The sequence below is a fragment of the Rhinolophus ferrumequinum genome, chromosome X (genome assembly GCF_004115265.2).
Source record: "Rhinolophus ferrumequinum isolate MPI-CBG mRhiFer1 chromosome X, mRhiFer1_v1.p, whole genome shotgun sequence".
NCBI lineage: Eukaryota > Metazoa > Chordata > Mammalia > Chiroptera > Rhinolophidae > Rhinolophus > Rhinolophus ferrumequinum.
Window position 1 is genome coordinate 92,747,680 of NC_046284.1, and position 10,420 is coordinate 92,758,099.

Consider the following 10,420-nt stretch of genomic DNA (forward strand, 5'->3'; position numbering starts at 1 on the left):
AGAAAATTTATTGCAAGATCCTGGAAGAAAAAAGATCCAAAGTAAATCCTACTTGAGCATTCCAAGAGAACTATGGAACACCATCAAGAGACTCTAATAATAGTGAAAGGTAAAATCTGCCCTTGAAAGTTACTTTCTGAGGAATTTAAATTCTGATATGTATCCTTCTAGCTGTTATTTAAACCCTCCAGAAATTTTCCCTGTCAGACACTACCAAGGTCAGCAAACAAAAGGAGAACATTAAGATAAGACGTTAAGAATTGCAAGTTAAATGTTCATGCAAAAAATATAGGGGAAAAAATAGGGAGAAACAATTCGTATTAAGTCCAAAAGTTTTATTTTAATTAGAGAAAGCAAAACATAATACAATATCAGAAACATTTTGAGTTCACCCTTGGTACACCAATTCCAAATACTTCTGGTTTTCACTATCCAAACACTAACAATGAAGCTTAAAGAATTAAGTTACTTATAAGCATGACAGCACGTAAGTTTTAAAATTGAGAAAACAAACGTTGACGTATTTGTACTTTTAAGTAATACATAAATCCCACTGAAACAAGCAGACCAGTGAGATCTCAAGGAGAGTTTGCAGTCTATTCTTATAAAGTTCAAGTGTACAGATTAAGAAAGCCAAACTAGTCGTGGTTAACCAGTCCTTAACCATATAATCACCAAGAGTAGATAATGAGCTCCAAGAGAGTTAAGTACCTGCTGAAAAGTTTCCTAATCAATGCACCCAAAGTTTTCCCTGAAAAGTGAATATATACAAACATGTTGATTTAGAGGACTCGGGGTTCCAGATGAAATGCTATGATTTTTTTCCCCTTCCCTCCAAAAAAAAATGCATGACTATTTTACCTACATCTACAACGCTCAGTTAAATTCAAAGACAATCTGAAGAAATTACACACACCTGTAAACTGTGGAAAATTCAATTAACGTTTTAACTATGCAACTTTCAAAACTTGTATGCTTAATTTAAGCAGGTGCTATGAAAAATCTGAAAAAATTCTCGGGTAACTTCCAGTCGCCACAGAAATCCATACAAATATTACAAAACCGTGTACACCTGCTCCACAGCTCTTCGTATGTCACAATGAATGAAAAATACACCATTTATCAACCATAAAGCCTCACATCACAAGAATATGAAGGTTTTATCATTAACGAACTCGCACTTACTACTATTTTTGGCAGAAACGGGTTAAAAATAGAAAGGTGGTGGGTCCGAGCTAACTTGGAAACGATTTCTGCATCAAAACATCGTTCGTGGCTTCGGCGCTCAGCACGCGAAGGGGGGCGAAGGAGGTGGAGGAGGCCGATAACCCGGCTCCGGCTAGCAGGCCACGGGGCCAAAGCGAAGCTGCGGGTTATCGCGGGAGGGTGGGGGGAGGCGGACAAGTCCTGGGGCCTGATAGCCAGGCGTAGCCGAGGCCTAGCTCTATGGCTCCAAATCACTCCACCTCAGTAATGGCGTTTGGTGTCAAGTGGAACGAGACTGAGGAGAGCGGCAGCCAATCCGCTGAACTGCGAGCCTCAGAACCAGGGGTCTCCCTCCAGTCCCCGGCGCCGACTCGGCCCCCGGGTGCGGATGCGGGGGCTGCCCGCCGCGCCCGGAGACTCCATCCTCCCACTCGGCCCCAGATAGGACGGGAAAGGGAGGAGGGGGAGGGCCGGAGCCGTCAGCCATTTTCCCTTCCAGTCCAAAACACACAGACACGCTCCCGGGACGCCGGCTCCGCGGAAAAGCCAGCCCCGCGTCCGGCGCCCCCTCCCCCCGCCCGCCGCGCGCACCCGCCCGCCGAGCCTGGGGCCCGGAGGGTGGGTGGCGGGGAAGCCCCCGGCCCGGCCCGCGGCCCCGAGGGAGGCACCGCGCACACGCACACCCCCCTCGCCCTCCTCCCCTCAGCGAGGTTCAGCTGTTAGCCCCAGAAAAGCGCGTCGTCCCGGTGCGGCTGGCTACTCACCGCACGACACAGGCGTCTTCTCTTCAGAACCAGGGCACGCGGAGGCGGCAGCAAGGCTCAGTCCTGGGACAAGGCCGACCCGGGGTGCATCCCAGGCCCAGGGGGGACGGGCGACAAAGTGTGTCGAGAGGCTGCGGCGGACGTGAGCACCAGGGGCTGCACAGGGGCGCCGGAATTTGCTGCCTGCCGCGCCCGCCCCGCAGCAGCGGTGGCCGGCCGCCTTCTCTTCAGCCGGCGGCGGCCCTCTTCCCCCTTTCTCCCCTCAGGCTGGGGCTCTCGCTGAGCTCAGACGGGCTCCGGGCGTTGCGTTTCTCCTGCGTCACCTCCTCCTGCTCCTCCTCCCGCAGTGGCAGCTTCACCTTCCACAGCTCGCCGCCTCTGTCCCCGCTCCGGGCCTGGTCAGTTGGCCGCGGCTTGTTCCTCGCTCCCGGCGCCGACCGGAGCACCGGGCGCTGAGGCGGCCGCCTCCCGGGAGAGAGGCGGCAGCGGCGGGATCCCGCGAGGCCTGTGAGCTGAACGAGGCGGGGAGGGGCTCGGAACGGCAGAGGCCCGGACAGGCCGGGTGAGGGGAGGTTGCGGCTCCGGCGGCGGCGGAGACTAGCTTCCGCAGCCGCGGAGGTCCGTCCTCGTCAATATGGCGGATCCGGCAAACCAAAAAAAAAAAAAAAAAAAAAAAAGAAAGAAACTGCTCGACCAGAGGCGGCGGTGGTACGGCGGCGGCAGCAGCGGTGGCGGCGGAGGCAGCAGCGCGGCGACGCAGACACCCACTAGCCCCAGCGCCGCCCAAAGCCCCGAGGTCCCCGCCCCCGTCAAGCACCGCCCCTCAACGACCCGCCCCTGGGCCCTCCTCCATCTCCTCCCCACCCACCTCACGCTCAGCTGCTCCTTCAGCTTCCTCTGCTCCTCCTCCACGCTCTCTACCCCAGGCCGTCAATCCTGGGACAGTGGAGGGTGCCGCCGGGGGGGCCGGGCGAGAGACGCTTGGAACCCGGAAAGCTAGGGTGGGGGGAGGGGAAGACAATGCGGTAAAGATTGTTCGCGCAGTACCGTTCCTTCCGGCCCGCCCCTCCAGGGTCGCGTTATGACCAGGAACGGTGTACCATAATAGCCCTCGGTTCGGGTGCAGTGTGAGGGCAGAGGTGGCACAAGGACAGGCAGGAGTGGGGGAAGGGAAGCCCTAAAGGATCTGGCATACCATGCCGGAGGAGGAGCCGAGAGATCGGGACTGGCAGGGTGTGTGGCCAACACAGGGTTAATCGCGCGAGCTACAGCCGCGTCGCTCAGAGTTCGACTTGGGCCGCTTGTTTTTGTTCCATTGTGAACGGTGGCCCCGCCGACGAGTGCCCGGATGTTGACGTCACCGGCCTCCCCCTGTTCCGGGATTGTGGGGGAAGGGGTAGTGGAAAGACGAGATCTTGGAGACCGCGAGCTAGGCGATCGCTCCCGTGGTGCCTGGGGGTCCCGGTGGCGCACCTGATCCGCGTCATGCGGCCGGTGAGCCGGCCAGCCGGCCAGGCCCACGGGGCGGGTACTCGGAGCGGTAGTATTGAGAGGTCCCGAGGGTTTGGCCACCTGCTTCTCACCGATAGGGGGAAGGAGTGGCTATCTCCTGCGGAGTCGGCGCCTTCCCTCCACCCTATGAAGCAGGTGCTCTGAAAAACTCATTCACTTGGTCTTGCAGCATCAGTACCTGAAAGCACTTAGGCTTCCTCACACCCACCACCCTTTGGCCATAGGAGCACTTAGAACAAAGAAAAAAATTATGAAGTACCACGGACGGCATAGTAGACGCTAGGCAATACTAAATGTAGCAAGACTGGTGTCTTTTACCACATCATCAGCACAATTCAGTGGTAGAACCTGGAAAGGCCTTTTGAACCCATGACATCCACTATGTCATAAAATATTTTGTTTATATTCCAAAGTGAAAGTTATCAGGCTAATCTCAAGTAAATGGAGTGCTTGGAACAATTCTATACAGACTACCTTAGATGCCCAAATGAGAAAAGAAATGCATTTCCTAGTTTACCACAGATTTCCTTTTAACTTAAAAATGCTGGACACCAAATTGCATGCAAAATCATAGCAAAACTCCATAAAACAAGATTATTATATTTTGTATAGAACAGAGCTGAATTTAGTTATGCTATAATTATGTTAATTTGTAATAAAGGGTTGTTAAAATGGAATCCAAACGAATTTAGGGTGACAGAGTGACAGGCACTTTACTAGTATCCTGAATTTCAAAACAATGTCTATGTAGTACTAGACTATACAAAGTTTTCACCACAAAAATTATCTAATAAGGTATCCAAGACACAAACTTCAATAGCCCTAATAATTCATGGAATATTTTATCTTGTTTTTATCATTATTTCCATGAATAGTTTGGTTTGTCCACTAGCTTATGAGCTCCTAAAGAAAAGACACTACCATCCATTTATACGGTAGGTTTGCTAACTGATGGTTGTTTTATTTAACCCTCAGAACCCTGTGAGGTAGACAGAACGTATATTGCTATCATTAATTTTAAATAAGAAAACAGAAAGGGTAAGTGATTTGCCCATAATTATCTGACAGGATTGGTTAGTGTTGAACACAGGCTTTTAAACTCTATCAAAAGTGCACCTTTAACAAGGATGTCTGCTCTCACCAACTCTATTCAACATTGCACTTACAGTTTAAAGCAGGGCAAGAAAAAGAACTAAAAGGCATCCAGGTAAGAAAGGAGCAATTAAACTACCTCTATTTGCAGATAACATGATCTTGTATATAGAAAATATTGGGGAATCCGCTATAAAAAAAAACGTATTAGAGCTAATAAGCGAGTTTAGTAAGGTTACAGGAAATAAAAAAAAAAATCAATATTTAAAAAATCAATTATATTTTTATACAGTAGAAATAATCTGAACATGAAATGAACAAGTCCCTTTACAATAGTCTCAAAAAGAATAAAATACTAAATTAATAAATTAAACAAAAGTATAAGATTTGTACACTAAAAACTACAAAATATAGTTGAAAGAAATTAAAGACGACCAAAATAAATGGAAAAACATCCCATGTTCGAGGATTAGAAGATTTAATATTGTTAAAATATCATATCCCCAAATTGATCCAGAGTCAACCCAATCTTTATCAAAATACCAGCATGCTTTTTTTGCAATAATCTAATGAAAAGGTACCCAACATCACTAGTTATTATGGAAATGCAAATCAAAACTACAATGAGATACCACTTCACAACCATTAGGATGGTTATTATCAAAAAAAGAAAGAAAAAGAAATGCAAATTTGGGAATGTGGAGAAATTGGAACCCTTGTACATTGCTGGTGCGAATACAAACTGGTGCAGCCACTGTGGAAAACAGTTTAGCAGTTCCTCAGAAAGCTAAACATAAAATCACCATATGACCCAGCAATTCCATTCCTATGTGAATACCCACAAGAATTGAAAGCAGGGACTCAGATACCTGTTTGCCCATGTTCATAGCAGTATTATTCACAATAGCCACAATGTGGAAGCAATCCAAATGTTCACCAACAGATGAGTGGAAAAAGAAAATGCAGTATACACACACGATGGAATAGTATTCAAACTTAAAAAAAAAAAAAGGAATGAAATTCCAATACGTGCTACAACGTGGATGGACCTTGAAAACATTATGCTAAATGAAAAAACCCTGACACAAAAGGTCACATATTGTATGATTGCATTTAATGAGGTACCTATAATAGACAAATTCATAGAGACAGCAAGTAGAATAGAGGTTCCCAGGGGCTGCGGGGAAGAGGGAATGGGGAGTGATTGTTTAAAGGGTGCAGAGTTTCTGTTTGGGAGGATGAAAAAGTTCTGGAAATGGAAAGTGGTGATGGTTGCACAACATTGTGAATGTACGTAAAGCCAATGAATGATACACTTGAAAATTGTTAAAATGGTCAATTTTTGGAAGGAGAACTGACTCTGGGTGGTGAACACACAATGTAATTTATAGATGATGTGATACAGAATTGTACACCTGAAATCTATGTAATTTTACTAACAATTGTCACCCCAATAAATTAAAAAAATAAATTACAAAAAATAAAAATAAAAAATAAAAATAAAATAATCAAGGCAGACTTTCCCTGTGGAAATATGGCAAAGCTAAAAAGAATTATGATATTTCATTTACTTTTTCCCTGATGATAAAGGTAAAGACCTTTTATTATAGAAAATGTAAGGAATAAGCACTGAAAAGAAAGCAGAAGCTAGAAACCACCTATACTTCACTGCAGAGTACTACCCACATGTCTTCATTACTTTCCCCCATGCCTTGCACTATAAAAATCATGATATGACTATACTTTTATAATCTGTTTTTTCTTTATGTTCTGAATATTATTTTTCATGTGGTTAAATAAAAAACATATTCTTTCCAAAAAAATGGTCAATTTTATGTTACATATACTTTACCACAATTTTTTTTAAATGGGAAAATTCATTTTCATATGGTTTAGCCCATCAATTACACTCCCACTAGCAGTCATAGGGGGACCTAGTCTATCAAGTCAAGCTCACTAGCAGCTCAGTCCTTCCAGTGCTTCGTGGCGCTGTGTACCTTGTGTGGCCTACAAAACTGCCCACTTTTGACACCTTCCACTTAGTTAACAGGAAAGGAAATGAACAGTTCAAAGAACTGGTTCAATGCCACCATGCAGCTCTTTAACTTCAAGTCCATATAGTCCAGCCCTTCCTCCTTATTTCCTTTGTTTTTGTTTCTCTTTCCTAACACCTGTCCTTTAGCTTTAAAATTATAATTTTTTACTTCCTGGTTTTGCCTTGGTAGGGCAAAGCCTTATTATATTACACGTCCTCATAAAATTTCCCACTGCACTCTGATTTCTGCCCCTGCTCCCGAAATTCATAAGTATATTCATTATTTACTAGGACACTTCTCTTCAAGAATAAACAGAATTTCCTGGATAAGTTGATATTATTTAATACTTTAGCTCTACCAATTTCAAAGTTTTATAGACAAGAGGGTAACCGCTTCATACCTGTAGAAGTATCTTCTGGGTTAATGGCAATGCTAATATAAAAGATGAGCGGATTTGGTATGTCCCCTAGAGAAGGCTTTGTGACGTCAATAGAATGAGGCAAGTCTACAATGACTGAGTATTTTTAATATAAAAATATGATAACTAAGAATCTAAGTAGATGGTCCCATTTCATCTTCCCTCATGACAACAGGCGGAGGACATAGCTAGGGAGAACAAAGTACAATACAAAAGATCACAGCTGATAATACCCTATTGCTCATGGATATTCAACTGAATTTTGGACACTAGTGCCTTGAACTGACATGATTAAAAATAGTCTATCCATCCTGCTCCGGGAGAACCTCTCTGAAAAATTGAACTATTCCCAGCCCAAGAACTTGGACACAATCCAGGGTATTATTTCACTCCTTTTAGACTTTGGATCTCTTGGGTTTTATTTAAAATTTGAAGGGCTCTATTTTATATATTTTATGTAAACTGCCACAATGCAAAATAATCTGAAACTTTTCATTTATTTTTACTAGCACAGCCTTGCTTATTTCATCTAGGCCTGAGAAGTACATATTTTCCTAGTTGGAGAATAATAACTATGCTTCCTGGGAAGCCTGAATCTTCCTATCACCAGTTTGTGGCACAGGTGAATTGCCTCAGCAGGACTTAGGGGGGTTCTAATTCGGCCTCACTCTTGACCCTATGCTACGTGGTTCTAGTAAACTCAGAGCTCCTAAACGGTAGTATAGTTCAGCTCTGTCCACGTGTCTGTCCAGAAGGTTCCAAATTTTTCAGGTCTTACCTAGCTAAAACATCCTCATAAGCCTCATGATTTAAATGTGGACCTTTCAGTCAATTCCATTTTTGCAACCATTTTCACAATCAATGCTGCACTGCGCTCACCCAGACTGACCACTGTGTAATTCAAGCCAGACATCAAGTCAAATTCTCACTACATTCTCTCTACATGATTGCAGCCTGGTAAAGCTTCAGCTCCATCTTGCTTTTTGCCTCAGCACACCCTCCTATTTTTTCTTGGCTAACCTGGAAGTTTTGTAAAAGGCAAAATTTCAACCAACTCTTTCTTTTGCTAGAATTTCTTCAACGTCTACTCTAATTTGGACATATTATTGCTTATCCTGGAAAAAAGTAAATACTGTTAAGCTCTAAGGTTCTCATCACCAATTCAACTTGTGTGGGGGGGGGGGGGCAGGGCGTGGGGGGAGGGGTGGTCTTTCCCCACATCACCAACTAATGATTCTCCAATACTAGCTGGGTGTCCTACCATTCAACTCAATTTTGACACTATCCATCTGGAAATAGTATCAGATTCCACAGATTAAGGGCTCAGTCCTATAAGACTGCCCTCTGCCTCAGATGCCAATCACAAGTCCAGGTTGTCGCCTGTGCTTCTGACCAACTAGCTATAGGTTGGAGGGTTCAACTACCCCCTTTTGGGTTATAGGTAAATGCTCAGTCCTACCATATTGTCCCTCCTCCTGAAAATCTAGGATGTCACCTGTGCTTCTGACCAAATGGCTACAAATCAGAGGTCCCCACAACTCCTAGATCATTCTTAGTAATTCAAGTAGCTTCTCTAAGGCATCTGAAATCAGCATAGGAACGACCTGAGGGCTATTTCACACAGAGCTTTTTAGAATCAAGAATGGAAGGGCTGGGCCAGACCGGTGGCTCAGGCGGTTGGAGCTCCGTGCTCCTAACCCCGAGGGCTGCCGGTTCGATTCCCACATGGGCCAGTGGGCTCTCAACACAAGGTTGCCAGTTCAATTCCTGGAGTCCCGCAGGGGATGGTGGGCAGCACCGCCTGCAACTAAAATTGAACATGGTACCTTGAGTTGAGCTGCCGCTGAGCTCCCGGATGGCTCAGTTGGTTGGAGCGCGTCCTTCTCAACCACAAGGTTGCCGGTTCGACTACCACAAGGGATGGTGGGCTGCGCCCCCTGCAACTAGAAAACGGCAACTGGACCTGGAGCTGAGCTGCGCCTTCCACAACTAAGACTGAAAGGACAACAACTTGAAGCTGAACGGCACCCTCCACAACTAAGATTGAAAGGACAACAACTTGACTTGGAAAAAAGTCCTGGAAGGAAACACTGTTCCCCAGTAAAGTCCTATTCCCCTTCCCCAATAAAATCCTTAAAAAAAAGAAAAAAAGAATGGAAGGGCTAAGGGTCCAAGCTAAAGAGGTGATCCCTCCCCTGTAACTCTACTGCAGGCTACTAAAGTTTCAGGTTCACTTCCCTCAGGACTTTTAAAACAGAATTCATCAGCCAAGAATACACATATATAATATATAAGTATATATTACATGTAATATGTAATTATATATAATGCAATTATATGTAATATATTAATATATATAACAAAGTACTATTTCTCTAAATACCATGTAATAAAGTGCTATTTCTCTAAATATATTCTACAACTCAAACGTTTCAGAAATACAAAGAGGCTTTCTTTCAATCAAAATTGGTCAGGCTTTTAGTTTTTCATGTTTTTTTTTTTTGTATTCTAAACATTGCATTTTTGACTGCTAGAAACAGCTATTCTTTTTTGGCTCTTAGGCATATTTTTTGCCTCATTCTTTTGGATAAAATTTATTATTTTTAGAAAAAAATGCGGGCCAGCCCAGTGGCTCAGGTGGTTGGAGCGCCGTGCACCTAACACCAAGGTTGCCAGTTCGATTCCCACATGGGTCAGTAAGCTGCACTCTCTACAGCTAAGACTGTAAACAATGGCTCTCCCTGGAGCTGGGCTGCTGTGAGCAGCCGGAGGTAGGTAGGTGTAAGCTGCTGCAGGCTGCTGTGTGCTGTCCTGGGCTATCAGGAGCGGCCAGTGGCCAGCGTGAGCGGCCGGCAGGAGACAAGAGCTGCTGTGAGCGGTGAGCGGCCTACCTACGAAGGAGGAACGGCTGCATCAGGGTGGGGGGGAGCGCAAGGCTCATAATACCAGCATGGGTCAGGGAGCTGCATCCTACACAACTAGACCGAGAAAACAAGGGCTTGAAGCAGAGTGGGGGGGAGGGTGGAAAAGGGGGGAAAATGCAAACATTTGTCAACTATATTGTGTCAATTCTCTTCCTTCTTAATATTTTTGGGCTCATTTTTATGACTTCTGCTTTTTGGGGTTACCCTAGGTAGTGCAGAGGATCTCACAGCTTTGCTCTTGGGTTTGCAGACTCAAGTAGCTATTTACAAAAGGTGCTACTGTGTCTGGCTGCATTTCTCATTCTCAGTTGTGAAGGACTAGAGAAAAAATACAGTTTCAAAATCAGCCAGTCTTTTTGGCTTGGTCAAGTCCTTCAACATGGGATTGCATACCAAAATAGTGATTTATGATAGCTTTTAAATGTGTGCTAGAAATGGCAGTGTAACAGGTGGTATAGCCAACAGAAG

At 45.0% G+C, this 10,420-nt stretch overlaps 1 protein-coding gene across 3 annotated transcripts in view; it reads right to left on the minus strand.

Moving 5' to 3' along the window:
• Positions 1–3,308, minus strand: part of USP9X (ubiquitin specific peptidase 9 X-linked) — a 128,626-nt gene extending 125,318 nt beyond the window's left edge. For 2 of the 3 annotated variants that reach the window (XM_033100752.1, XM_033099260.1), the window contains exon 1: positions 1,971–2,630. The gene's annotated coding sequence lies outside the window, so the exon portion shown is untranslated. Of the gene's footprint in view, positions 1–1,970; positions 2,631–2,838; positions 2,967–3,165 lie in introns of those variants that run through there. The other variant, XM_033099978.1, reaches the window with a different exon arrangement.
• Positions 3,309–10,420: the final 7,112 nt, after the last annotated feature.